Source organism: Thermobia domestica, chromosome 9, assembly GCF_964235325.1.
Source record: "Thermobia domestica chromosome 9, izTheDome1.hap1.1, whole genome shotgun sequence".
NCBI lineage: Eukaryota > Metazoa > Arthropoda > Insecta > Zygentoma > Lepismatidae > Thermobia > Thermobia domestica.
The window spans coordinates 170,181,257-170,196,784 of NC_137462.1; the positions used below are offsets into that span (position 1 = coordinate 170,181,257).

Sequence of the window (15,528 nt, forward strand, 5' to 3'; positions counted from 1 at the left end):
CTGTATAGTAATTTTGCTAATTTAATACAGGACGTTTAACATATTTTGTACATAAATTGATCACATCGTAATATAACGCTTGTTATTCGGTTTAACTAAAATAACATTCATATACGCTATCACGAAGATACGTAGAGAACTCGAAAATATCTAGCAAGGTAATTCGTGGTTGTGAGACAGCGTTCCTACGCTATATGTGTAATTAGTAAGTATTTTAACAAGATTGATTGACGGTTTAATTTAGACATCAGCAGCGAGGCTATTTGCTCCTTTACAACAAGTGTGTATTTCTTTACTATAGAACATTTTTGTTAGTTTCTAATACTTTCGATTCTGTGGTGATTCAGATTATTTATTTCCATAATATTATAATTAGAATTATACCTTTTAAACTACTATAATTCTGTTAAATAGTTTACAAAAAACTTTTTCCAATTTCTTAACAGAAGAAATCTTTAAATATGTAATTTCAGTGATTACTTCTTTATTATTATTATTATTATTATTATTATTATTATTATTATTATTATTATTATTATTATTATTATTATTATTATTATTATTAAAGTTTTATGCAGAATATTCGAATAGGACATATAACATCAAAGAAAGTTTTCCAAAAGAAGATTTAGAATCACAATGTATAAATATGTGGATATTAACTTAGATACGAATTAGTTGGGTTTTCCGCACAAAGGTCAGCACAAATCTCACTGTTTTAAGCCGCAAGTTCTGGAGTGAAATACTGCTAACATTTAGTTCTATATCTGAGAAATATCCTAAACTTAAACGATCTTCGGAAAAAATAAAAGTAGATTACTAGTTGGATAGTAAATATAAGAAGGATACAATGAAAGATACAAATGTATGTGCTAAGTATTACTATATACCCAGGTCTGTATACAAGGACTGTCTGAAAACTATTTGACCCTGATTCTGGAACATCACCATACTCACCTAATGTTTTCCTCGTCCTAATTCCCTTCAAACTAGTCTTCTCTTGCTTCCAAACACCGAGTTCAGTGATCTTTGCACTGCTCAAAATAAAACTGGAGCTACTCCTAGCGAAGTATGTTAGGGTAAACGTCCCGTTGTGCTAGATGTCGAGTACGAGAGCGTGTTTCTTTCAGATGCCTTTTGATTCTCGGTAGCAGTTAAAAGTCGCCGAGGATATGTATAGAAAGTAGAGTGCTTCTCGCATTATCAGAATGTTGTTCTGTGCCAAATAGACAATCACATGAGCCACATTGACGGAGGCATTACCACAGTTCAGTTGCCGGCTTTGAGTTTCATAGGCCTGGTCATTTTCGACGAAAAGCGTCACGTAGACTATAGAAAATATCCAAAAAGTAGTTCTTTGTAGCAGAGTTCTTCCTCTATGTACTCATACTGCACAATGCCATGGCAATCGAAGAACATTAGTTTAACTTTACTACGTACTTGGCGAGCCCTCTTGGGCCTTGGCAGGCTTGGATGTTTTCAGGAAGTCAATTATGCTTTTGTTTTCGAATCGTACTCATGTACCCACGTTTTATCCTCCTCTTAGATCTGTACCGAAATCACACATTAGTATCCCCAATATAACCACTCCTCTACAACAGACGCAAGTGAATGTAACGTCACCCACAACCTAAACACATCATGCACATGTCTTCCACGACGCGTACCTTTGTCATGTAGCTTCTCCGAAAACAAAGGGTCGGATATTTTTTAGACAGCCTTGTATATTCGCTTTCGTGGTATTTTCGAGTTAATTTTATGAAGATTTCTTAAAGAGTGCTACAACAAAAGCAATAACAACCTGACTGCAAGTATTAAAAATATTCATAAAAAAAGCTTGTGTATTACAACCTGGAGTTAGTTTTCAAACTATCAGAAATAAAGTCCAATAGCTTAACACATTTGCAGAACCAGCATTGCGAAAATATTGTTTATTTTATGAATAATGTACATTTTAGTCACAGCCGTTTGCTTCATGCTACCTCGAAAGCATGAAAATTATTTGAATATTCTTCCAGCTTACTTAATGTACACGTAGGTCTTACTTTGTGTTTTGCGTTTCTGTGCAACACTGGAGACATGAAGAACGGGACCTACTATTATCATGGTTCCCAACCACAACCAGAGCTTGGATGAAGTGTAGTTCCTCGATGTACAGACTATCATGCAAGATCAACACTCATATCGTAGGTAATTCTCCACAATACGTCTTGTTTCCAAGAGAACTAGATTACACGGCCATGCCATCGGGCTTGGCAGTACCTTATTTTGTTTCTTCAATAAAAGAAAAGTGCAAAGATTGAATACTGATTACTGTATACTGAAATGAAGACTGTCTGGGTTTATTTATATTTGTACTAATGTTTTTGTAATGGTACTGTTAAATACCAACTAACAATGATGCAAAAATACGGCACTAAAAACAAGTTAAATCGAGCTTATCATTGAATCAATGAAAATGCAAACTTCAAATTTATTTAAGCCAGAGTTTAAAGATAAGGTACCCTATCTTAGTTCTTATTCCTAAAGAAACTCCATTCTCATGACGTTCTGAAACGTTCTTATATGCACTCAATTTTTTACGTTTCCTCACGCAATGCAAAATTCGGTGACTTTTCTTGTTTGTATATACAGACGCACTATAAGACTTGCTAAAAGCGAAGAAAAAAAGGAAAGAAATACTGAAGAACAGAAAATAGCTGCGAACCGTACGATTGAATCTACAGACCTTTTTCAATGTAATAGAAACACGTGCAGTTGGAAACGTATCAGATGTCTGGGTTGGCAACGTTTACGATTACGCAGTGATGGTGCTGGGGCAAACTCTTAATACGTGAGGAGCAGACAGTAATGGTGTAAAATAGGTGACCTCTCTTATTTCCACTGAGAACTACTGGTTGGCGATCGGTTTTGGGATGCAAGCGTGAAGAAAGTAATATGTTGGGTGCATCGCGAGGGGAAGTGCTCAAGGTGATGATGACCTACAAAACTCAAGGCACAATCACATCGGTGAAGAGGAACAGCAATCGGAAGAAAGCCCTTAGTGATAGGTCCTGCCGAATATTAACGAGGATTTTCACTCAAAACCAGCGTACGCTGCAGTGCAAGTGACGAAGAACCGCAAGCAGCACCTCCCATAAATCGAGTCGACAATCACACTCCGCCGAGACGTACATGACATGGACATATGGGATAGGGTTGAACGGAAGAAACTGTTGATAACTGACCATAACGCTTTAGCACGATACCAATGGTGCTGCTAATACGGAACATGGACCCTGATGTCTGAAAACATGCGATATGGTCGGATGAATCATGGTTCGTTTTGTTTTGAAAGAAGTATTTATTTCACCGTGTGTTTATGTGGCGGACGCCCAAATAAGCCTATAATCTGCAGTGTCTCCGCCTAAGCGTGAAACATGGTGGCAGCTCTGTAACGCTGTGGACCGGAATGGTTTTTATTGGATCGTGTGCTGACGATTACTGATCGAGTCGCTGTGCGTGATTATGTCGCCATTTTGGGAGACCATGTACAGCGGGTCACAAACATTCTTGAGGTATAAAGTCCGTGAGTTAGGCAACCCAACTAACGCCCGCTACAAAATTAATTACGCCTGGTAGAGTAGCTAGAACAGCAGCATGAAGTTACCCCACCTGTTAAAAGAACAAATCGTAAAGTGTGTTTTTGTGCAGGAGTAAGGAGAAACGCTGGCTGACGAAATGACAAAAGGGAGTCTTTGCATACTTGTACTACAGTACACATCACAGTACCAGAAAAAGATATATGGACACCAGAGGCGCCGATGAGAAGATAACATTCGGGGAACTTAAATAATCTTATAATTAACTCAAATGAGGGATTATATAAACAAGTTAACTTACTTCAAATGACTAACATATATGCGTATCAAATAATATACGGATAGATTATGCGGTATATGTATTAGTTTATTTTTTAAAAATAAACAAAAAGCCTTGCGCTGAGTTTAAAAACTATTAACAGTAGTCCTACCTGCAAATCAATTAAAGTGTGGATTGATCATTCAGGGGAAGAACCCAGCCCATAATAAAAATTTTTGGGTTTAACAGCGCGTGAGCTCCTAGGTTCCGGCGCCACTGATTGATACGTAATGTTACTTCGAGAAGAACTTGCCTGTTTTCATTATTCGTTAAATAACTTTTGAAAATGCTAAATATTGTTATGTAGTAATGTATTTGTAAATATTAAAAATACAAAATTCGGTAAAACTTAAACGAGTTGTTGAACTTACCCGTACTAACTGTATTTCTCCTTAGGTTGCACATATAACTGAGGGTTCGTGATTTGTTAATTATTTGAGCAAATTTACACATTGAGAAACAAGAAGAGGAAAATATAGTGTCAATAAACAACAATTTAAAAATGCACGAATTAACGGTTAATATCAAATATAGGACCATTAAAAGAATTAAATCTGTAACTCGTTTTCTCCATTAATTTTCGTTCCTTTATTTTCAGGATTACATCATCACTGAATTTCTCCAATAGAGATTATCTTTCATTTAGCAGCATCCAACTGGAGATCAGCCTTGTAAATGAAACATTTTAAAAAGGGTAAAGGGCAGAGGCGGGAATCGAATCCAAACCGCCAGATTAGAAAACAACTCTAACCACTCATTTAAAACGTTACTTCTTTCGGCTCGCCTAAATAAAGAGACTTTTCTGTTCGCTCAAAACAGTAGCTTGTTAATAGTCAGGTTGATTGGCGAAACACAGGAATATGTACTTGATTCGGAGGGCATAATATCACTGTATTCACTAAATTATTAACATTACAGATTTTTTAAAAACAAAATACGAAACTCCTTTATTTTGAATCAAATACAGCGTGTGTATTATACTCGTGAACAAACTAAAGACAAATCAATTGCTGCGTAGTAATCGTGGTTAAGTAGTCAAGGCGCACGACCAGTAATCTGAAGGCAGTACAATTGAATCAGATCCACGAACGACCAGTACTCTAGAATTTTTGGTGGGATTGATCGGCGATGACAAACGTTTTATTTTCTTCTGATATTTGAATACTCGGATGTTTCAATATTTGAACTATCAAATCTTCAGGAATAATAATAGTAATAATAATTATTATTATTATCTCATAGAAAATTAAAAGTTAGGAGCTTATTATCGCTCAGGGCATAACATTACAACCAGAAATGTAACATTTCGCAAGAATATTTCGGTTTTGTGTAGTGTTGCTTACGAGAAGAGAACGTTTTCATCTCGTTTCTGAAACAAAATAAATAAAATTGAGACGAGAGTTAACAGTTTACATTCAAGACGAGACAAGGCTAACTCAAATTATCGTTTCGTTTTGGAGATGGAAATCGAGACGAGACGAAAAGTATCGTAAACATTTCTCGTTTTATCTCAATTCTCGAAATAGTGTATGTCCATTCTTTAAGTAAAAATTGCTTTGTAGACTGAATCTTATACCTATTTTGTTACTTTGTATTTCGGAGCTCATTGAATTTATTATCGTCAGTGTAGGTATTTTTGTAGCAAAGCTTTTGTAATTATTTCTGAATATCCTAAAAGTTAGTTTATTATATACCTTACTGTACAGTGATATTAAGTTATTTTTATTACAGCTATCTTCCTGAAAACGTACAGCAGAATACTTTCTACATGCCGCTTTGATTTAAAATTTTGGTAGGTGCAGAAGTGTGTCCTGGAGGTCCAGACACCCTCCCGAAATCCCGACTTATCTGTAAGTTTTGCCAAATTTTAGGGCAACTTTAAAAATTTTAATACCATTATTATTATTACTGAAAATTTAAGACATCAATATTACGTCCTATTGCAATGTAAATAAGCGTACTGAAGTTGATAGGAAATGAAAAAGGATAAGAGATAGTGATAGAGAAAGGACAAGAGCGATTAGTGTCCGAAAGGAAATGAGAGGGGAGAAAGGTGTCAGCTCCTGGACAACATTAATATCGAAACTTCGGATGTCTAACAGAAATTAAGTAGGATTTGTCTTCACCACGATACATAGTAACGATTTCTTTGGCTAAAAGACTGTGGATTATGTATGCGTTATATTGATATTTTAACTAAATATGCATACCAATATAAAAAAGACTAGTTCCTATTTACAAATTTTGGTTGAACGGATATATGGAATGTGTTGGAAATGGCGAACGAAAATTATATTATTTCTAGCAGTAGGAGTAATAGTGGAAGACGTTCGGAATAATTTCTCGGAAACAATATCGTTTCGGACACCTTTATGAGTCATACTAGGCCCAAAGCATTACCCTTAGGGGTCGTATTCATGAATTATTTGCTAAACACGTTACGTTTTCCACCACAGTACGAATCAAGGTTGTAGACACATGTGACGTCAATTTGCTCGTATTTCTCCTGTGAAGAAAACCGCCTGCACTATAACTTGTAAGACCGAAAGAAATTGAGTATTTTTCATCTTATTACACATCAGAAGTATGAATATTGTAGTTCATAAGAACAACTTACCGCAGCGAGAATCGAACCCGGGACCCTTGAATCACGAAACAAATGCTCATGCCACTACGCTAAGACAGCTCTGTTTAGAAAGAGTCAAAAACACTCGTTTATGGAGCAAATTGCACACGTTTACGATAACGACGAAATACACTGATTTCTGTCATGATAAAATACTATAGTCGAGCGACTTCACATTTAAATTAAAAATCAAAATATATATATATATATATTCCCTGAGACCACTTTCTTTTCTGATTCACCGAAAGTATCTGCGTAACTTGTCTTTATTATATTTAGTAATACTAGTTTTAAGCTATTTCCAGTAATTTTAAACGACAGAGACACGAACACAGATACATCTAGGACATATACAATTTCATAGGATCTTTCACCGGGAATTGAACACTGGACCGCGAGCACTGAACTGAGGCAGTGATGGCATAGGTGAATGTAAACTTGACCCACCGGCCACCATGACCCACTCGGACCCACCACCCATTGAACCACTACCCACCGATCCGCTCCTACCCACCACCTACCAAAACACACAGTTATCAAATCTGACACATGATACCCAACCTCTTCTCTACTGACTAAAGAGTTTAAACTTGTAATAATAAAACCAGGTTGTGAAATTCTAACTAATCGGAGTTTGAATTTTTACGGTCACTCGCTCACGCACCGGTCTGTTACAATAACGGTGGGTCTGACCTTTACGATATAAAATGGTAAAGTATTTGTCATGGGCCAAATTTCGATTAATTTCAATTAAATTATCATGGTATAATTATTTCCTTGTTGAATTATCGATACTTTTCAGTAGAAAAACGCATGAAATTTGAAAGTAGACCAACGTACAGTCCAAACTTAAAATTTCCGTGTAATTAAGCGTACATTACAAATTTTATGTCTATTTTTCTCACAACTTTATTGCTTGATTCTCCTGTGCACTAAGCGCTTCATATAAACATAAGTTTCAGCAATTATTACAGTAGAAAGCGCATGGTTTCTGTTTCTCAATTTGTTGTTGAATTTGTTTCTCAACTAATATCGATCATTTTCAATTATTTTTACAAACCAACCCACTACCAATTTTGCAAATATAGAAAGTGCCCCCCTCCCCCCGCTCATAAAGAAGAATTTTAAAAAAATGCTATGAGAGATTGAGACGTTGTGTCCATTTTCAATAGAGAGTCAATATACTGAATTTCAGTTCCATAAGATTAACGGCTTGTGAGGTACTCATTTTTTTTCGCAAAAATTTGGATCCCAACTACCCCCTTAAGATATTATTATAATGAAAGTGATATGATAACATCCCAGTTTGGATTAAGGCCTAACTATATACCAAAAGTCATTTCATTTGACTTTGCAATTTGGCCGTGATGATCAGGCACACATAGTTACATCCATTTTTATATAATAATTTATATATTATAGTGATTCAAAAATGTATTGTTTTCAGTAGTTAGCTCCTCTAAAAACTCTCAGGCTGTGTCTTGAAAGCCAATTAGTAGTATAAGTCCTATTGCTATTATTCCAATTACAAATATCAATGTCCAAAAATGCCTGAAGTTCTTCCTTCACTTACAAGAAGAAGGCAGACTTTGGTAAGTGAACTTCGGGGCCACTTTTTGCGAGTTGGTAGTGCACATTTAAAGAATTAATATTGCAAACTGGGAGAGCGCACTGGCCAAAAATAACGGAGAAAAACAGTCTTAAAGTTTTCTACTCGCTGCATATATTGTACGACGCACAAATTTACTGTGTCGGCGTGGCAAAGTGAGGAAAATTTTTGACTCATGAGTAAAGGGTTCCGGGTTCGATTCCTGTTCGTGTGAAACTACTACTTTTTGCTTCAACCAATAAAGTAGCCATTTGTAACTATAAGTAAAATACAGCGCGATTCAAAATGATGTGAACGATAAGGAAACGTTCTATAAGTGATAATACTCTATCAACAATGAAATCTCTATGGAAATACTTTTAATAATCCTCAAGTTTTGTTTGGAACGAGGTAGTAGTTTAAAATTTATCCGCTAGATGGCAGAGTGATTAGTTCCAAGCGTGATTAGGTGCAGAGAGAGCATTTTGCGTTTTACAGTTTCACGTTTGTCGGTATGTTGTCAGTGTTCAACGCGAGTTCCGCACAAAATTTCATAAAGATTCACCATCAAAGAACTCCATACGTAAGTGGTATGACCAATTCAACAGAACGGGATACATTTATAAAGAAAAATCGCCCGGTAGGCCGTCCACTTCTGAGGCAGGTGTCGAAAGGGTTCGAACCAGTTTTCAACGCAGTCCACAAAAGTCAACAAGGAGAGTTAGCAAAGAGCTTCAAATGCCTCAAACAACTGTTTGGCGTGTAGTGCGTAAACATTTAAAGATGTGTCCGTATCGAGTGCAGTTGTTACAACACTTAACACCTAATGATCACACATGTCGCAAAACTTTTTGTGAGTCATTTCAAGAGTTGTGCAGTGTTGATGATGATTTTTTGTGCAAACTTTGTTTCAGTGATGAGGCTACGTTCCATGTGACAGGAAGAGTGAATAAACAAAATGTTCGCATTTGGGGAACTGAGAAACCTCACCAAATCTGGGAAATTGTGCGTGATTCACCGAAGACGAATGTGTTTGGTGCAATTTCATCTTCAAAAGTTTATGGTCCGTACTTCTTTGACGAAGGAACTGTGACTGGACAAACATTTCTACAAATGCTTACTACGTGGCTTATTGCACAGTTCGATCACGACAGTGCAAACTTCATCTATCAATTGGATGGAGCTCCATGTCACTTTCATCACAATGTCAGAAATTTCCTCAACAACAGACTGCCACACCGCTGGATTGGGCAGTCAGGTAAAAATGATCATTAGCTTCTACGTTGGCCACCAACATCACCGGACTTAACCCCCTGCGATTTTTTTCTGTGGGGACATTAAAAGACATTGTCTACAAACCCCCCTCTATCCCAAGATATAAATGAACTGAAAAAGCGCATCACTTCTGCAGTGCAAACTGTTGATGCAAACATGTTGAAACGGGTCTGAGCGGAATTGGAATACTGAATAGATGTATGGATCGTAACAAACGAAGCACACATAGAACATTTGTGATGTACTATTTTCATTTTTTTTATCACAAAAACTTGGAGAGTTTTAGCATTTAACTGTACGATTTGAAGCTATTTGGATGATTAATAAAAAATTTACAAGGAGTTGTAATCGTTCACATTATTTTGAATCACACTGTATTAATTCACTATATGTTTATAATAAATAAAACAATAGAAATTTTCAAATTACTTGTAAAATCTTTCAATGTTCCATGTTAACTACGGTAGGAACAAAATTTAATCTATTCAGTAAATATTATTGTTACGACAGTCGTTATGTAAAAAATGTTCTTGACGTTTCGTGTCTACATCTGTAGACAGTGTGCAAATTGCAAGAGGAATGAGGAAATCTCCTTTGGTTATAGCAACATCCAGTATTAGCAAAGGGGATTTCCCCCTCATCTCCTTTGTAATTCGTACACTGTCAACAGATGTAGACACGAAGCGTCAAGAACATTTATTACACAACGACTGTCGTAACCAGTGGCGTATTTAAGGAGGCGCTTCCGGGCTTAAGGCCCCCCTCCGAAGTGTTACGGTATTTACTATATTCATCATCATCATCATCATAGGTATTCTGCGTTTATTGGCAGGTCACTTGCCCCAGCTGAGAAGCTTCCATGCTCCACGGTCCTCTGCTAACTTCTTCGTCTTCGCATATGATCTTTCTGTTTTTATATCATCCATTAATTGTAGTCTCCTTCACCCCTTCCCTCTCTTTCCCACCACCATACCCTCTAGGACATCCCTCATGATACAATCTCTTCTTAAGCAATGTCCAAACCAGTTTCTCTTCCTCTTCCTAATAATATCTAAAAGTGTTCTTTTCTCACCCACCATTTCTAACACTCTCTCATTCGTTTTCCGCTCGACCCAACTAATTCTTTCCACTCTTCTCCACACCCATATTTCTATATTAAAGTAAATGAAATATCTTGGAGAATTTTCACATTTACAGGACTAAAGTTGGCAAAGCCACCCCCCGAAATAAAATCGTAAATACGCCACTGGTCGTAACCATAATATAACTCTTGATATCAGTACCTACTGCTGTCGGTCTTCGTGGCCGAGACTGCTAGCACAACTGGTTAGTAATTATAATTACTTTTGGTGCGGGTTCAAACCGGCCTCAGAGACACTTTTTTATATTTTATTTTTTATTAAGTTTCTCTAACATGATTTCCATTAAAATATGATAAATAATACTCTAAAAGGTTATTTACTTACGTTACGCGTGCAGTTTTGCTACACGAATCCATAGTATAGGTAGTAATAGTAGTAGTAGTAACAACGGGTCAGAAGCCCCGCAGGGCTCGTTTTGTTCCAGCTTGACTGCCATGATATTAATTTAACCTCAGCTGCTTCTTAAATTTTCTTCTTTAATTCCAACAAAGTGACAATTTTCTTCTATTACTATAACACAATACATACACTAGAAGGTATGGACAATCGCAAACTGCAACCAATCAGAAACGTGTATTTAGTTCCTATGGCTAGGGTCGAGGGTGAAATAAAAATATACTGTTCAGAAGATACTATCTACAATGCAGTAAGTAGAGTGAGTCGGTGGATTGCAGTGGGTCATGGTGGGTCGCAGTGCATCATGGTGGGTGGTGTGTCGCAGTGGGTCACATGTTGTTGACCCTTGACCCACTGATCCACCGACCCACTCTAACTGATCTGAGGGTGGGGTACTTGGTTCGTTCCCAAGGCAAGTAAGCTTGAAGTAGACAACATCGTGCTCGTGAATTTTCTCGGGACACTCCAATTTCCTCTCATTTTCTCCTTCCACTAATTTGCCCAATATAATTCACTTGCTTTAATCATAGTCTCCCTTAACCTAACAGGCATAATCGTGGGACATTAAACCCAAAGATCACGAAATATCAAAAGTGCTAATAACAGTATGTCAGAAGTGCCTAAAAGACATGAAGAGCTGCAACGAAACTTTGTGTAGGGACAATACGCAAAAAATAAACGAATAAGTGCTTTTTTTTTATTTTCTGTGGAAAAAAATGGTTTTAGTGGACAAATGCCCCCATCCAAAATTCTGAAAATTGACGGCCGAAAATCAATACGTGGACCGAAGCGAATGAAATTATGCACAGATATTTAGACCTGAAATGAGGGAATATGTGTTTCATATCTTCCTGGAAAAAAAGTTGAGTGGGCACGGATTCCGGAAAGCCTTTGATCATGAAATATCAAAATTGCTAATAATAGTATGTCAGAAGTGCCTGAAGGTCATGAAGAGTTGCAACGAAACTTTGTATAGAGACGATACGCAAAAAGGAAACGAATATATATATATATATATTCATTTTCTGCGGAAAAACTGTTTTAGAGTGCAAAAACCCCTACCCAAAATTGTGAAAGTTGACGCCCTAAAGGCGAGAAGTAATGGACTGAAGTGAATATAATTGTGCACAGATATTGTATACATAAAATGAGGCAATGTGTGTTTCGTAAATTCCTTTAAAAAAACTTCCAAACCTTTGATTACGAATTTTCTAAAGTGCTAATAAGTATATGTCAGAAGTGCCTACAGAAATGGAGGATTGCAACGAAACTTTTGTAGGGACAATACGCAAAAAATAAGCAAACATGTGTTTTTAGCTTGTGCGGAGAAACAGTATTGGGGTCAAGGCTTCGCAAAAAATAAATATTATCTTAGAGGTACGAGAAGGAGTGGATCGAAGCGATTGATATTGTGTAGATATTGTATATGTAAAATAAGGCAATTCGTGTTTCCCAATTTTCCCCATGTAATCTTACGTAAATATATTGATATCACGAGTTATATTATAGTTACCACAGTCGTTGTGTAAAAAAATATTTTTGACGCTTCGTGCCTACATTTGTTGACTGTGAAAATTATAAGGGGGATGAGAAGGAAATTCTCTTTGATAGTAGTGGATGTTACTATAACCAAAGGAGATTACCCCTTATTACACTTCTATTAAGCGGCGAAAATCTGTCTCCAATATTGGGGAGGGGGGACGGGTAAGACCGTTCCCATATTTCTTTAAAGCGATGCTCAAAATATTTATTATGTTGAAAAACAATACTGTGGAGGATCAGGGCAGCAGAGATCTTCAAAATTGGGAGGCGGGCAGATTTGAGGCTTATTCCGGGGGAATATCAATTTCATCTCATTTTCCTTTGTGGCAATCGGACACAATTCATCACATTTCTCCCCAAAAAACACATTTCAAATCGGATTATTGGAGGCACAATTCCTCAGTTCCACGATTGGAGCGAACATATCCGCCTCAACCCCCGTGCCATTTCTGCCAGTGCTTGTACTACACACACACACTGTCAACAGATGTAGACACGAAGGATAAGAACATTTTTTACACAACGATTGTGGTAACCATAATATAACTCATGATATCAATATATTTACGAAATAGATTATATTTTGTTACCAGTTACCATGAAATATTGAAAGATTTTACAACTGATTTGAATATTTCTATTGTTTTAATTCATTATAAACATGAAGAATTAACATTTTACTTGTACTACAAGTGGCTGCTTTATTGGTTGAAGCTAAAAACAAAAGTTGACACCTGCGGGAATCGAACCCGTAACCATTGGAACGTGAGTCACAAATACTTCTGACTGCCACTCTGTCACTTAATAAATTTGCGCAACGCACGATATATGGGACGAGTTGAAAACTTTAAGATGCTTTTTCTATGCTATATAGGCCATTACGCTCTCCCAGTTTGTAATATGAACACTTTAAATGTTCAAAATCACCTTGCAAAAAATGGCCCCGATGTTAATTTACCAAAGTCTGCTTTCTCCTTGTAAGTGAAAAAAGAACTTCAGACATTTTTGGATATTGGTATTTGTAATAATAGCAAGATACGGAGATTCTTTCGGTGAATCAGAGAAGAAAGTGGTCTGAGGCAATATATGTATATTTTTTGTTTTTTTAATTTAAATTTGAAGTCTCTCGACTATAATATTTTATCATGACAGAAATCAGTGTATTTTGTCGTTACCTTAAGCGTGTGCAATTTGCTCCATAAACGAGTGTTTTTTGACTATTTCTAAACAGAGCAGTCTAAGCGTAGTGGCGTGAGCATTTGTTTCGTGATTCAAGGGTCCCGGGTTCGATTCTCGCTGCGGTAAGTTGTATTTATGAACTACAATATTCATGTGTAATACGAGGGTCACTAGGAAAGTTTTGAGATGTGAAATAACTTACATACTTAAAATCAATTTAACACTTACATTTTCTCAAAGTATTCACCATTACACTGTACATACTTTTGCATCCTCGAAAACCACTTTTGGAAGCAGTGCTGCCAGTCTTTTTCTTCAAGTGTTGAAAGGTCATTCTCGTAAGCCACTACAGCTTCTTCAGGGCTGCAAAATCTCTTCCCACGCATGCGATCTTTGACCCTGGGGAACAGAAAAAAATCACACGGGGCCAGGTCAGGGCTATACGGTGGATGAGTCATAAGTTTGACCTCCGTAGATTTTAAAAACTGAATTGTGAAGTTGGCCGTGTATGCGGACGCGTTGTCATGATGGAGCAGGATCCCACGCAATCCAGTTCTTGGAAGTCGTTCCCGAAGCTTCTGAACACTTTTGTTAGGCAAACAGTGGTGTACCACTGAGCAGTCCTTTGTTCTTCCTTTGTTCTTCAAGTGGAACAGTTGCAACATGGCCAGATTTGGAGAAGAAAGTTGTGTCCATCTTCCCCACACTTCGCGGTCGCTTCACTTTCGTGGGTGGATTTTCATCTGGAAAGATTCAAACTGTAGACTGGCGTTTATTTTCAGGGTCAAATTGATAGATCCAAGTTTCATCACCAGTAACAATGTCAGAGACGCGTCGAGAATTGCTTCCATCAAATCTTGCAAGCATTTCTTCACACCATTCCACACGCAAGCGCTTTTGCTGTTCATTCAAAGTGTGAGGCACCCAACGAGATGAAACCTTCCTGAGCCGAAGATGATCATGGAGAATTTTTGTTACTGCTGGCGATCCAATGTTCACTGTAGATTCAATGTCCTTGAAAGTTGTTCGAGGATTTTCTCGAATCATTTGTTCCACAGCGGCAATGTTTCCATCTGACAGAGCTGTTGCCGGACGTCCAGATCTCGCTTCATCTTTAAGCGATGTCCGGCCTCTTTTGAATTCACCAAACTAACGAAAAATTGTAGCACGGGAAGGAGCAAGATTCCCAAATGCCCCCTGCAAACGGTCAAGGCTTTGTGTCTCGTTCAAACCATTTTTGAAATCGTAAAGGATCATTGCCCGAAAATGTTCCCTTTCGAGCTCCATTCTAGACAGTCGAATACTGCTCACATCAAGAAACAAGTGAAGGCGATACGGCCACGCCGATAAGCGAGGCGAGTTGAAACTTGCTTCGCTTCTTCGCTCTGGATATCACTACCGAACACAATTGTTGAAATTCAAATACTGTGCTACAACAACGCGTATCTCAAAACTTTCGTCGTGACCCTCGTAAGATGAAAAATACTCAATTTTTTTCGGTCTTACAAGTTATAGTGCAGACTGCTTTCTTCACAGGAAAAATACTAGCAAACTGACGTCACGTGTCTACAACCTTGATTCGTACTATGGTGGAAAACGTAACGTGTTTAGCAAATAATTCATGAATACGACCCCTAAGGGTCATGCTTTGGGCCTAGTATGACTCATAAATGTGTCTGAAACGATATTGTTTCCGAGAAATTATTCCGAACGTCTTCCACTATTACCCCTACTGCTAGAAATAATATAATTTTCGTTCGCCATTTTCAACACGTTCCATATATCCGTTCAACCAAAATTTGTAAATAGGAACTAGTCTTTTTTATATTGGTATGTATATTTTGTTAAAATATCAATATAACGCATACATAATCCAAAGT

At 37.2% G+C, this 15,528-nt stretch overlaps 1 protein-coding gene across 4 annotated transcripts in view; it reads right to left on the reverse strand.

Moving 5' to 3' along the window:
• The window catches only part of Grp170 (hypoxia up-regulated Grp170 co-chaperone protein), a 181,522-nt gene that overhangs the window by 4,677 nt on the left and 161,317 nt on the right, over positions 1-15,528 (reverse strand). The gene's annotated exons all lie outside the window — the stretch shown is intronic.